Here is a 14414-nt window from a genome sequence, read left to right on the forward strand (position 1 = left end):
GCTGCCCTGGATTCATTATAATTTTGAATTTTTTAAAAGAAAAGAGGCATTGCTTTTCCATTTATACTTGTATTTGTACAAAGTTATTTCAAAACCTAAGAATATAACTGTTACATAATGAGTCCCTAACTCTGTTCCCCCCCACCCTGCTGCTTTGAGAATTTGCAATACAGTATTTGATTTTATTTCACTGTAGATGACTCATTTTTCTAAATAAATTTCCAGTATAAGAGCTGCCTTTTATAACTCTGACTCAATAGCAATACAATAGCAAGAAGTCCTTATAAAACTGCAGTCTAATTAATGTCTCTAGCCAGCAACTGTTACCCTGCACATGCCTGATCTCGTCTGATCTCGGAAGCTAAGCAGGGTCAGGCCTGGTTAGTACTTGGATGGGAGACTGCCTGGGAATACCAGGTGCTGTAGGCTTCTACCATAGTCTTTCGAGTGAAGGTTGCCAACCAAAATTTACGGTATACCAGATCACAAATAGGATCACAAATATCTGGTATCTCCACCTGGTAGAGCATGTATACAGGAGACATACATGCGCAATTTTTCACATAAAAAGAACTAGTCTGGAAAGTACAGTTGGAAAGAAGTTCAGTAACATCTTGGCAGCAACTGTTACCCTGCACATGCCCGATCTCATCTGATCTCGGAAGCTAAGCAGGGTCAGGCCTGGTTAGTACTTGGATGGGAGACCACCTGGGAATACCAAGTGCTGTAGGCTTATACCATATTCTTTTGAGACTGAAGGTTGCCAACCATCAGCCTAAGATGTGAGTGTCTGGCACCTTGATTCACTCATTCATTTGCTCCAGCGGCAATATGTTTTCATTCCCATTCAGAGATGGGCTTATGTGTTCCTTCTGCCTGAGTCCCCCATTTTGCCACCCCCCATAAGCGCAATTCATACTCCTGGTGGATGAGTAGAGGAAATGGAGGCTTGTCTATGTTCCCGACTCCTTGGCTCAGGTTTCGCTCTTAGCTCAAGCGTAGTTCTTGGTGCGTAACTGCCTTCCTCTGCACCACTCCTGCTGAACCCAGCGTACTTGACTTCTTTTCATTTGAATCAGAAGATGTGTGGTGGATGGAAGCTGTGAGCTGAAAGCGTGCATGGGAGCATGGGAGGAAAAAAGAGAAAGTGTCACAAAAAATAAGCCACCTCTTCAGGTCTACAGCTCATCAAGGCTAACAGCAACCACCTTATGATTGATTCTGTTGCTTCAAATTTAGAGTCTTTGGTCCTGGATCTCCAGAATGTAGAAAAATATTATTGAAGGTCTCTTCAGTGTAGTGAGGTCTGGGGACATCTTTTGTGATCTCAAGGCTACCTTCCTGAATTTTGGACATACCTCAATGTCAACAGTGGAAGTGTCCACCCATGCTTCTCTTTACCTTCTCTCAGATCGCTTATGATCATGCTCCATATATAGATATCACTGGCTGAATGTCCAGTGATAGAGAGGCTCGTCTAGCTTTTTTTTCTTACTAAATGTATGAAAAATTCAACAAACACAAAATAGATCTAAGCATTAAAAAAGAACGAATGCCGTAAGAGTCAGTTCTTATCACTATCGCAAAGTACGGCAAAACAGTAAGTGAATAGGAATATAATAAAATACTGGTTTTAAGCTAAGTTGGTTTTAGCTTAATGGTTTTAAAATACTGTCCTAAGCTAAGCAGCCGATTATGGTATGTACAGCAAAGGATACCTGCTTAGCAGTTCTTTGCAAGCATTTGACTCATGCTTGCAAAGATATATGTACATCTTATATCTTTTCTTGACTGGCAGCATATATATGGTGAGTGGGTATATTAAATTGGATCTGGGAGAATACTGTTGGTGGTCTAAGAGTTTGCTGGTTATAATTGTAACCTAAACCTTGGTTTTGTGTCCTCTTTTTGAACTTGTAATTATATTTTTATGTCAATTCTCCAATAGTTTAATCTCAGGAAAAACGTGCATAAATCTCTTTCTGTTTTGAAAAGCAATGTTTGTCATCACTCATTTCATAATTTGTCTATAAAACCATTAGCCAGAATGTTTGCAGACTGTGTGCTTTTTCCTGAGAGTCAAAGAATAAATCTTCATCAGTCGTAAATAAACTGTCTCATTTTTGTGTGTAATAATATGGAAGCAACAATTGTGTGGGTTTCATGTAACTATGTCCAATGCATATGTTCTAGATATTTTAAAGCAAAAACATTTTTCCTGGCATTAACGCTTGTGCTGCATTTGTAAGTAATCAAAATGCATAAATGCATATAACAAATCAAGTTGTTATAATCCTTAATTCTATGGCCTGGTATACAAGTCAAAGAAAGTTTGGCCCTACAGTGAGCATAACATGAGTAAAATATAATGATTATGAATATTAAGGGCTCTTCCATATGGCCTCTTCAACCAGCAATGGTATCACCAAATAGGAAGTATGAAGATGTCCTTGAGGAAGAGGTTCTACTATTGTAGGGCGTCAGACCTACCATTATGGCTTTTCTAGCAAAGTAAATGTATCTTGCATGCTCATCTCATCAGTGTATTTAGACTAGCCGTGATCAGTATCAATCCAATGTGGGCTACAAGTGTGAGGCAGGCAGATTCAACATACCTGATCCTACAAACTCACCTCCAGACTGAAAATGACTTATGACAGAGCAACTGGTTAAACAGCCACTGCCAGATATAACATAGGCGGGGAGCCGAATCCTATCAAAGCTACTGCGCTGTGGTACAGCGGTACCAAAATGGTGGGCGCTATATCCCGTGGAGCCAAGAAGGAAGCTGGAAGTCTCTCTGGGGAAAAGGAACATTGGTTCTTTTACCCTATATCAGGCCAAGGAAGCCCCTATGGGTCTACTCAGATCTGCACCAGCTCAAGCACTGATGCAGATTCATGTAGCCTGGGTAGGGCTTTCAGGTGTGGGAAGGGGATAGGGTGTGCCAGCTGCCTTTGTAGCTATCCCAACTCCCCTAGGCCTAAACTGCTCCTGGGCCACGCTCCCCCAGCCTGCAACATCCCCTTCCCGCCCCTGTTATGCCCTCCACCTGTCTCCCCGCCACCCGGTGCTGCACTTATCCAGTTGACAGATGATGCTCCAGCGCCAGCGAAGACCTGCCAGTGCAGGCCTGGCCACCAGCAGCATTGGCCTCCACACAGCTGCAATGTGCTTTATGCACAGCAACTGTTACCCTGCACATGCCTAATCTCGGAAGCTAAGCAGGGTCAGGCCTGGTTAGTACTTGGATGGGAGACCTCCTGGGAATACCGGGTGCTGTAGGCTTATACCATAGTCTTTCGAGACTGAAGGTTGCCAACCATTTGTGGCTGTGCACGTGCCCATCCTGCCAGCAGTAGCTGGCATTGGATTGAGCCCTAAAGTGCACCTTTCTGAAAATCATCAGCAACCAGCTACACTGGTGCAACTTTATGCACTTGGCATATAACAGTAACTCTGAGATTCCATCTGTCAGCCAGAGTCTGTGGCATAGATGGAAGGTGTGCTGCCCCAGAGCCCGAGTTGACCCTGACCTGGACCACCACAAACTTCTGAATGCGACCAGAGCTGTGCTCCAGTTGTGTTTGGAGGGTGCCGAAAAACTGGAAGTGACATTTTACAGCCTTAGAAGGCCTTCTGAGGCCTGTAGAGGTGTCCTCAGAATGTAAAAACACCCTCTGGACAAGGGCGGAGCAGTTGTGAGCGAGGGAGGCAGGACCCCCCATTGCCACTGCCCGGGAGTGCTGCCCAGTGTCCTGTGACTCCCCCTCAGCTACACAACTGGCCAGAGTATGGGGCTACTCGGTGTGAGGAGATATGGGGTTGAAAAATTATCATGCATTTTATCTTGATTTGAGAAGATCGGATTCTGTTAATCCCCCCTCTTGCATACATGAACTGGGATCCTCAATGAATTATGTGACCTGTCTAGTTAAATATACAAGATAGCCAGTAAAGATTATGTTGTAATCATATCTGGATCTATTCGCTCAATTTACACATTTATAACTTTTGGAATGCATCAATAACTCTCTATGATCCTGGGTGAAAGCCTATGTTGACTATCAAGGGGTGTAAATAAGCTGAATAGGAGCAAAGGTAAAGGTTCCCCCCACCCATTAAGCCTCATCATTTCTGACTCTAGTCGGTGTTGTCCATAGACAGTTTCCATGGTCATGTGGCCAGCATGACTAAACGCCTAAGTGCACGGAACGCCGTGACCTTCCCACCAATGTGGTAGCTATTTACCTACTCGCATTTTTACATGTTTTCGAACTGCTAGGTTGGCAGGAGCTAGGACAAGCAACAGGAGCTCACCCCGCTGCACAGATTCGAACTGTCAACCTCGCAGTCAACAGGCTCATCAACTTAGCAGTTTAACCCACTGAGCTGCCATGTTCCAGATGGCAGAAAGGGTCCCCTAAATAAGATTAATTGCAGAACCTTCCTCTGTTTGGTGCTGGTATTACTATGTCTACTGAAGGAAGAGTGAAAGGCACAAATGGGTTCTTGCATAGACAAAAGAGGGCTAGGTTGTAGAAAGGAGATTTTCATGGCAAATGAGAGAACTGGGTTCTAAAAACAGAAGCTCGACAAAATTGTCTCAGGAAAGCATTGCCTTAAACCCAGGATATTCCTGAAACACTGAATATCGGGGGATTGGGAGTGGGGGGGGGGAGGACACACTCTGTAACACCCTGATTTCTTGTGCACTTCCTTTGACAGTGTAACATCCACTGTCTGAAACACTGGACAAATTGGATGACAGGCTTGATCCTACAACACAGTCCCTTCTTCTAATATTGTTTCATGGTTGTGTGTTTGCATGATGGGAGAAATCCACTTACTGTACAACAAATACAGTCATAGATCAGTTATTTTCCATACAGGGTGTCAGATCTTGCTCTAAAATAACTAGGACATTTCTCTGTCTCCTACATGGCTGTTCCCTCATGTTTGATCTTGCTCCCAAATTGGTGGATTTATTACAGAGCACAGGCTCTTCCAGGCTATCAGACTGTGCACTATCAGGGCAGCCGACTAAAGAAGAAGAAAGCAGATTGGGGAAGGCAAGTGGTCTTATTAGGCAACAGTGGTTAGTTAGCTTGCTGCAGCTATGGAAATGTCATACAGCGTAAGGGGCAAATATTATATGACCTCATCCCAAGCTGCATAGGCGACAGGTTCTTAGGAGATTTGTGAAGGGTGTCTTTGTGCTGTTTCATGAGGCAGTGATGTCTTTGGCAGAAGGAGACATGTACATTTTAATGCTGACTTCCTGAGCGGGCTAGGAGAGTGGGATATGTTTTCCCAATTAATTCTCTCTAGTAATGGCGGGAGATGGAATCACCCCCCAAAAGTTCCCTTAAATCGTGCTCAGGATGTTATGTTCCTTGCTGCGCAGTGTCTAAAATTGGAAAGCCAAAGGTGGCAGAGAAGATATATTTCATCATATCCTCTTTCTGGAAAAGATATTACTTAAATTAATAATAATGATGGGGAGGAAGCCTCTGCTGGTTGGTGCTATCAGATCCATTACAAGGGCATTTTTATGAGCTGTGAGAAGGATAAGTAATCTCTTCAGAGTAAGCAATGAGGGAAATTCCATTAGTGGCAGGGAAATGGGCCAGGCTTCCTTTGAGTGGAGGGGTGGAATTTTAACAATGGGTTGCTATGTGCCCAGTCCATCAATGTGCTGAATCACTTCATTGAGCTTTTTCTTGCAATCAGAGCATTGCAATCCTGCAGGAAGCTGTCCTCCTTCTCAGCTTGTAGCTTTCCATGGTTTTTGCCTGGGGTGTCTCCCCTGGGGGCTGGGGGTAAGAATAGGCCCTCAGTTTGGCTGTACTCATCCTAAGAGGCGACTAAACAGCCACCGGGTAGATGGGACTCGTCAGCCTGGGAAGAAATGACCAAGAGGCTGGTTCTTCTTCCTCTTCAGGACTCCATGTTCTTCAGTATTCCTGTAAGCTACATTTTGAGTAACAGGCTGAAACATAAATTGCTCAATCAAGGCTGAATTCAGAAACAATGTGTCTGTTGGGACTAATCACAGTGATGCTTTCTTTGCTTATGATAAAGGAAACATCATCACTGGTCATCACATTTAACAAAGGCTCAATCAGATCATTTCTAAGAGAGTCAAATATTACTAGTAAAATATAGCAGAATTACATGAGTCATATTGTGGGTGTCTGTACATGGGTTGCATTTCCCCCACATTTATTGCAAACAGTTGTGTCTCTGAGACACTGGGCTACTCTGGGGACAGCTGTTTTAAGGAAGCTGGACTCTCTGTCTCCATGTAATTCTGAGTGTAATTCTGAGAATTGGGGTGCATTTAGATTAACTTGCATCATGTTTAACTGAATTTGCTATGAAGGGTGTTTTCTCATGAAGTGTGACAATATTTTGGCTTGTTTTGCAAACATATATACACAGCTTTGTTTTAGAGTGTGAGAAGAATGGGAGAGTGGCATGAGATGGGATTGTTCTTTTAATGAACAAGCTCTGTTAATGAAAGTGGAGGAGTGAAAGACCAGAGAGAGGGACAATGCAAGATTCTTGACCACACTATTTGTGGTAAAATTCTGTAGATCAGTGGTTCTCAAATGTTTAGCACTGGGACACACTTTTTTAGAATGAGAATCTGTCAGGACCCACCCGAAGTGATGTCATGACCGGAAGTGACATCATCAAGCAAGAAAATTTTTAACAATCCTAGGCTGTAATCCTACCCACACTTACCCAGGAGTAAGTCCCATTGACTATCATTGTTAAAAGCATATACATAGTAGCCTGTTAAAAGTACAGAGCTGTAACATTTCCCCAGCTGCAGTTACATAACCATGGTAGCATCAAGTCTAATATATTAAAAATAAAATATTGGAATGAATGGTGACCCACCTGAAATTGGCTCGTGACCCACCTAGTGGGTCCCGACCCACAGTTTGAGAAGCACTGCTTTAGGTTGTAGCAATGTGTGCTCATACAGTCTCTTCTGAAAAGGTTTGAGGAATGGAGAGAATACATAGGAATGAAGAGATACATTCCTTGGGACATTGATCCCATTGTCTGTTTCTGACATTTAGGAAACAATGGTGGTCAAGATGCTGCCCACAAGCCCTGTGCACCTCCATAAACAAGTGGAACCATTTTAAATAACAACAGAGGGGAACCCTGATAGGTCTTTCATGTACCACATAATCTGTTATATCCATTTGCCACAAGATGTGGTGATTTAATAATGTTTAAATAGCCAAGGTTAGTGCTGCTGCTGAAATTATCTGTGCACAGCTTGGAAATCAATACAACATTTGTAGCCAATGAGAAATGAACATTACCATCTAAAAGTTCTTTTCCAGGTTGTTTTTGAATCCAAACAACACAGTTCTTTTATCTCTTGATCCTGTATTAAAATGCAATCTGGGGATGTTACTCCACATACCACAAATGGGGGGGCACTCTTTCCTTGGATCCACCCCTACATCTGACAGAACCTGCAGCATAGTGCTTGGTGAACTGGATGTGAGGAAGGCCCCAGCACTTCCATGTAGTGCAGTGACTTCCCCACTCCATGCTGGGCCTGCGAGTGAAGATACAGTCTGCAGACTTTGTGGATTTTAAATATCATGTTCCTGTTGTCAAATTCCTGTTTCAAGCGCATCGGTAAAGCAGCTACCACGCTTTCCAGACTCACAAAGAGAGTCTGGTCCAACAAGAAGCTGACGGAACATACCAAGATCCAGGTCTACAGAGCTTGCGTCCTGAGTACACTTCTGTACTGCAGCGAGTCATGGACTCTTCGCTCACAACAGGAGAGGAAATTGAGCGCTTTCCACATGCGCTGCCTCCGACGCATCCTCGGCATCACCTGGCAGGACAGAGTTCCAAACAACACAGTCCTGGAACGTGCTGGAATCCCTAGCATGTATTCACTGCTGAAACAGAGACGTCTGCGTTGGCTTGGTCATGTCGTGAGAATGATGATGGCCGGATCCCAAAGGATCTCCTCTATGGAGAACTCGTGCAAGGAAAGCGCCCTACAGGTAGACCACAGCTGCGATACAAGGACATCTGCAAGAGGGATCTGAAGGCCTTAGGGATGGACCTCAACAAGTGGGAAACCCTGGCCTCTGAGCGGCCCGCTTGGAGGCAGGCTGTGCAGCATGGCCTTTCCCAGTTTGAAGAGACACTTTGCCAACAGTCTGAGGCTAAGAGGCAAAGAAGGAAGGCCCATAGCCAGGGAGACAGACCAGGGACAGACTGCACTTGCTCCCGGTGTAGAAGGGATTGTCACTCCCGGATTGGCCTTTTCAGCCACACTAGACGCTGTGCCAGAACCACCTTTCAGAGCGCGATACCATAGTCTTTCGAGACTGAAGGTTGCCAATACAATATACAATACAATGTGTGTATTTGGCAAGAAACCATGGCTGACAGCTCCAAAAGATATTGAAGACATTCAGAATTCTCCAGAATCAATCATAGATTCAGAGGAGAAGATTTGAATCACACTTTGCAGAGGAGTGATCTTCAACCGGTGTGCCACGAATGATCCACAGGTGTGCCACGGGAGTTTGGGGGAAGGTCATTCATTAGTAGGGCCATTGGGGGATTTGAGCCCCCGGCCAGCAGTGCGGTGTGCATTGTCAATTGTCCAAAAACTGATAGTGCGCCTTGGCCATTTTAGCACCTTGACAGTGTGCCATGAGATGAAAAAGGTTGAAAATCATTGTTTTAGAGTTCTTGATATTCTTTATTTTTACACACATACACGCACACGAACAGAGAGAGAGAGAGAGAGTGAGAGAGAGAGAGAGAGAGCTTCTATCAGCTGTCTATTGATCATTTCTTTCCTTCCTGCCCCATCTGCTCCATGAAAAGCCCTTTTCTGCCTAATCCGCCCACAAGCTTGCTACACTTTTCCAATTGTTGCTAGACAACAGTGCCTCAGTAAAGTACGTTTCCAGGTGAAACAAATTATCGGCTTAATAATAGCACCTCCCAACTAGAACAACAGCCCACGTTTTAAGACATGATTATGCACTGTGGCAAATATGCTGAGTCTGCAGTTAGAAAGTAAGTGATCTCAACAGTGCATTTCGGCCAACGCAGCAAAAAAAAGAAGAGACAAAAGCCCCACAGGGTTGTAAATTAAATGCAACTGTGGTCTTGTGATTTCTGTTTATTGGTTGCAGGCCTTTTAAAACATTTCCCTTATCTACATTTCTCTGTAAATTAGACAACTTATGATAAACACGGCTGTAGCTGGAAAACATCTAAAATTTAATGAGCGTTGGGCTATAGGATATGGACGATCACTTGAGTAACAGGAAATAGCACTTTTTATGAATCCGAGGGAAGGTGCACTTGAAATTTAATTCACCTTTCAGCTCGTCTAAAAAACATTGGTTTTTGTTTTTTTCAAGCTTTACTTCCTTGAAAATGTTGAGAAACGTTATGGTGGAATTGTTTCCCTCCCTCTTCCTTCAAAAATATACTTGAGGTTGGTTGGCAGCCTTCAGTCTCGAAAGACTATGGTATAAGCCTACAGCACCCGGTATTCCCAAGTGGTCTCCCATCCAAGTACTAACCAGGCCTGACCCTGCTTAGCTTCCGAGATCAGACAAGATCAGCCATGTGCAGGGTAACAGTTGAGGAAAACTGACACAAAATAAGTGAAGCATGCCCCTTTCCCGTCCCTCCTGCCCACCCTCTTTCTGGGCCTCTCTTTAACTAGAAATGCCCCCAGGAGGATAATTTCTTGTCTTGGGAGCATTTGATTTGTCATTCTCTCTGCTTCTGAATAGATTGGAAGACAAAACCACAAAGCCCATGCTCTCCTCTCATAACACAGGCCAACAAATATTTTGCTTCCTTAAACGTTACACCAATTCCTGGGTATATTTGGGGTGCCGATTCCAAAAATGGCATCCGTTTTGCCCCATCACATCTGGTTTTGGAGACACGGCATAGCCTCATTAGTGAATGGTTCGAGCAGCTTCCTCATGAGGAAGCTGGTTGAACCATTCACTAATGAGGCTATACTATATCTCCAAAACTAGATGTGATAGGGCAAAACAGATGCCATTTTTGGAATCGGCACCCCAAATTCATATCAAACCACCATTAAAGTTTGGGAAAAACTTTTCTGACCCTCAATTTTGTTGACTTGTGTAATTTTCAAAGTCTGCTTGCATGCTCAAGCAAAGACTGTTGTTCTGATTCATCTTATGTGACACTGGGTGCAATCCTAACCAACTGCCCAGCACCAAGGTAAGGGCAACGCAGCTCCGAGGTAAGGGAGCAAACATTCCCTTACCTTGAGGAGGCCTCTGTGACTGCCACCCAACTGCAGGATGCAGTACATACCCCATTGACACAGCTATGTCACTGCAGGAAAGTTGGTTAGAATTTGGGCCACCATGCACCCAATCCTGTTCTATTTTCCAGTGCCGGTACAGCTGTCAGTGAGGCATGCACTGAATTCTGTGGTGGGGAGGCAGTCACAGAGGCTTCCTGAAGGTATAGGAATGTTTGTTCCCTTACCTCAGGGTTGTACTGCGGCAGCACCAGTGTTGGAAAGTTGGATAGGATTGGGCCCTATCTCACTGCAGTGGATATAGTACTGGACACAGGTAAGGAATGAAATTTCTGTAAGATTGGGGTTACTATCACATTTTTCATACAACAACCAAATTTGCCTTGCTTTACAATGGTGGTTCATTCTGAAGATATTGTGAAAACGTAATGTGAACCCAAAAATGAAGTGGTTCCCAAACTTTCCAGTACCACAACCTACTTTGTCCTTTGCTGTATGTTACGACATGATGCTCCTTCTAGTGCGGCATGGCCTTCTTGGGTAGGCCTAGAGGCCTCTTCTTGGTTGCACTGGGCTAGTGACCCACTCTATTGGCCTCCGTGGGCATCAGAATAGCCCACTGAAGTGACCAGAAACAACTTCTGGTCAAATCACAAGCTGCAAGTTACTTCCTGTCACTTCTGTGGGTCATTCAGATGCCTGAGGAGGCCCATAGAGGGGGTCACCAGCCCAGCGCGACCTGGAAGAGGCCTCTGGAGCTTTCCAAGAAGGTCTTAAGATGCTAGAAGGAGCACTGAGTCATGGTCAAGCACATGGGTTCATGACCCACCATACAACCCACTAGTGGGTCATGACCCACAGTTTGAGAAATGCTCCTCTCTATATAATGATTTCAGAGATGCCTGCTGTGGACTTTAGGGGCCATGGTTATCAGTTTTCACAACGTTGTCGTTATAAAACACAAATTTGCTTTGTGCATTTGCTTGGGCATAGGAAAGGTGGGATAAAATCTTATAAATACATTATCTGGCTATATCTTTCCCTCCAACAGTGGTGTTAAAACACTGCTATTGATCGAGATGGTGCCAAACGCATCTCTGATTGACTTATCTATCACCCAACGAGGGGTTTGGCTCTGTTTTAGATACAAAAAGACTTATGAAATAAAACATTTGTTTCTATCCAGTACTGAGAGATGCCAAGAGATAACAAGATTTATTGACACTTCAGATACTAATAGGAGAGTAATTTTGACTTTAGGCTTCAAGAAAGTGACTAAAGAATGCATGGGAGTGCTTGGGATAAGTGAACTTTCTATGCTGCTAGAATGTGGAATTTGTTTTTGCAGATAAATGGCTTATTAATTTGGGGTTCGATTTTCTGGCACAGTGTTATCATCGATGTTTCAAGGACAGGAAAACTAATGGGCCCTAATGTTGTTGAACTCATTCTTGGATCAGAGATGTTTGTTTTTATCTTGTTCTAATGGCAGTCATATCATAAAGGTCCAGGCCATGATAGGAATTGTCCTGAGATGAACCATACTCTAGGACAGCCCTTGAACATGTTTGCCAGTCCATCCCAGTTCACAGCTTCATAATTTTGGAAGGAACCAACAGATGAACTGAGGGGGCTGGTTGCTGGATGGACAGGGCAGTGGAGAAAAGGATTTGGAAATATGGAGAAGTCTGATGAGAGTTGGCATCCTTCAGTCTTGGAAGACTATAGTATCGCGCTCTGAATGGTGGTTAGTGTCCTCTCCAGTGCATGAAGCCTAGGTAAAGTAGATATGGAGGACAGACTGTTACCCATGCAGCAAATCCCCCCCTCCACATCGCTGAAGTGGTCCAATGGAAAGGCAGAAGCCAATACAGTTGGTTCTAGCGGCGTCGCAGGAGTTGCCAGAGCGTGACTGTATACAGCCGCAAACTGCCTCAGGGACTCTGGCTCTAGATTTTGCCTCAAGGTTGTCTCCTAAAGCCTTTTCCATAATTGGATATAGCCACAAGGCAGTGGAGGTTTGGGATCAGAGTTTTCCTTCTCTCAGATGAGCTGCTTTCCCAGGCGAACGAGTCCCATCTACCCGCTGGCTATTTAGTTGCCTCTCACGACAAGTACAGCCAAACGGAGGGCCTATTCTTATCCCCAGCCCTAGGAAATGGGACAGAGTCCTCTTGCCGATGAGGGAGACCTGCTGGGGATGTGGAATACATCTTCGGTGAGCAAACACTGTCACAGTGGCCACATCATTTTCCCCACCAGAGCTCCAATTGGTGTTGAAGAGAACTGGGGCATGTGACATAAAAGAGCACCTGTGTAGTGGCACTACATAATTTTTAGATTTTTGGGAATCCCAGGCTTTGTTGTTGATTGCTTCTAGTTTCTAGGCATCTTGTTTGCAAACAGATGTTTGAAGTAAATATAGGTTGTAACTATTCAGCAAATGGGGCTTTGGAAATCCTGTCTACACAGCCTCTCTTTTGCGCCCCCGCCCCTTTTGCCACAAAATACATACGCTCTTGTTCATCAGTGTCAGTGGTGTTGCTGGTGGCTGCGGGGGGTACGGGCCACACTGAATGACGCACAAAGTGGGGGTAACACCACTAGTAACCAAAATTGTGGAAATCATGGTTTTCAGGAATAATACCAACATGTTATTTACCATTCAATGTGTGATTTACAGCAGAGCGCAATGAAAAAAATAGAGTCAAATATCTCAATTCTATCAAAAGTTTTGGTCAAAAAAACCAGAAAACGAAAATACAACTGTCTTATGTAACAAAAAAGTACATTTCCTTAAATCAAAATGGACCAATGAGACTGATTGTGTGATCAGTCAATGAGATGTTATTATGTATTGGCAACCTTCAGTCTCGAAAGACTATGGTATCGCGCTCTGAATGGTGGTTCTGGAACAGCATCTAGTGTGGCTGAAAAGGCCAATTCGGGAGTGACAATCCCTTCCACACCGGGAGCAAGTGCAGTCTGTCCCTGGCCTGTCTCCCTGGCTATGGGCCTTCCTTCTTTGCCTCTTAGCCTCAGACTGTTGGCCAAGTGTCTCTTCAAACTGGGAAAGGCCATGCTGCACAGCCTGCCTCCAAGCGGGCCGCTCAGAGGCCAGGGTTTCCCACTTGTTGAGGTCCACTCCTAAGGCCTTCAGATCCCTCTTGCAGATGTCCTTGTATCGCAGCTGTGGTCTACCTGTAGGGCGCTTTCCCTGCACGAGTTCTCCATAGAGGAGATCCTTTGGGATCCGGCCATCATCCATTCTCACGACATGACTGAGCCAAGGCAGGCGTCTCTGTTTCAGCAGTGCATACATGCTAGGGATTCCAGCACGTTCCAGGACTGTGTTGTTTGGAACTTTGTCCTGCCAGGTGATGCCGAGAGTGCATCGGAGGCAGCGCATGTGGAAAGCGTTCAGTTTCCTCTCCTGTTGTGAGCGAAGAGTCCATGTATGTAACAGCATGGAGCAAGTGCAGTCTGTCCCTGGTCTGTCTCCCTGGCTATGGGCCTTCCTTCTTTGCCTCTTTGCCTCAGACTGTTGGCCAAGTGTCTCTTCAAACTGGGAAAGGCCATGCTGCACAGCCTGCTTCCAAGCAGGCCGCTCGGAGGCCAGGGTTTCCCACCTGTTGAGGTGCACTCCTAAGCCCTTCAGATCCCTCTTGCAGATGTATCGCAGCTGTGGTCTACCTGTATGTTGCTTTCCTTGCACGAGTTCTCCATAGAGGAGATCCTTTGGGATCCGGCCATCATCCATTCTCACGACATGACCGAGCCAACGCATGATGTGTTATTATGACACATCATGGAACAAATAAGGTGTTTGTAAGTTGGCACCCTCGGGTGGGGGTGTGTGTGACACCACTAGTGACCAAAATTGCTAAAATCACGGTTTGTAGGAATAATACCATTATGTTATATATCATTCGATGTGTGATTTCATGCAGAATGTAATGAAACAAACTGCATTGAAATATCTGTTCAAACAAAAGGTATTGCCAAAAAAACCAGAAGAGGTGGGTCGATGTTACATCACCACACCCACCACCCAGGTCGTTGCCTTGCCCACTATATGGGAGGAGGT

At 44.7% G+C, this 14414-nt stretch overlaps 2 pseudogenes; both read left to right on the forward strand.

Moving 5' to 3' along the window:
* The first annotated feature begins 312 nt into the window (after positions 1 to 312).
* Positions 313 to 429, forward strand: LOC136642935 (5S ribosomal RNA; annotated as a pseudogene).
* A 187-nt stretch (positions 430 to 616) lies between these two features.
* LOC136643096 (5S ribosomal RNA) lies at positions 617 to 733 on the forward strand (annotated as a pseudogene).
* Positions 734 to 14414: the final 13681 nt, after the last annotated feature.

The sequence above is a fragment of the Tiliqua scincoides genome, chromosome 2, assembly GCF_035046505.1.
Source record: "Tiliqua scincoides isolate rTilSci1 chromosome 2, rTilSci1.hap2, whole genome shotgun sequence".
In the NCBI taxonomy this organism is placed as follows: domain Eukaryota; kingdom Metazoa; phylum Chordata; class Lepidosauria; order Squamata; family Scincidae; genus Tiliqua; species Tiliqua scincoides.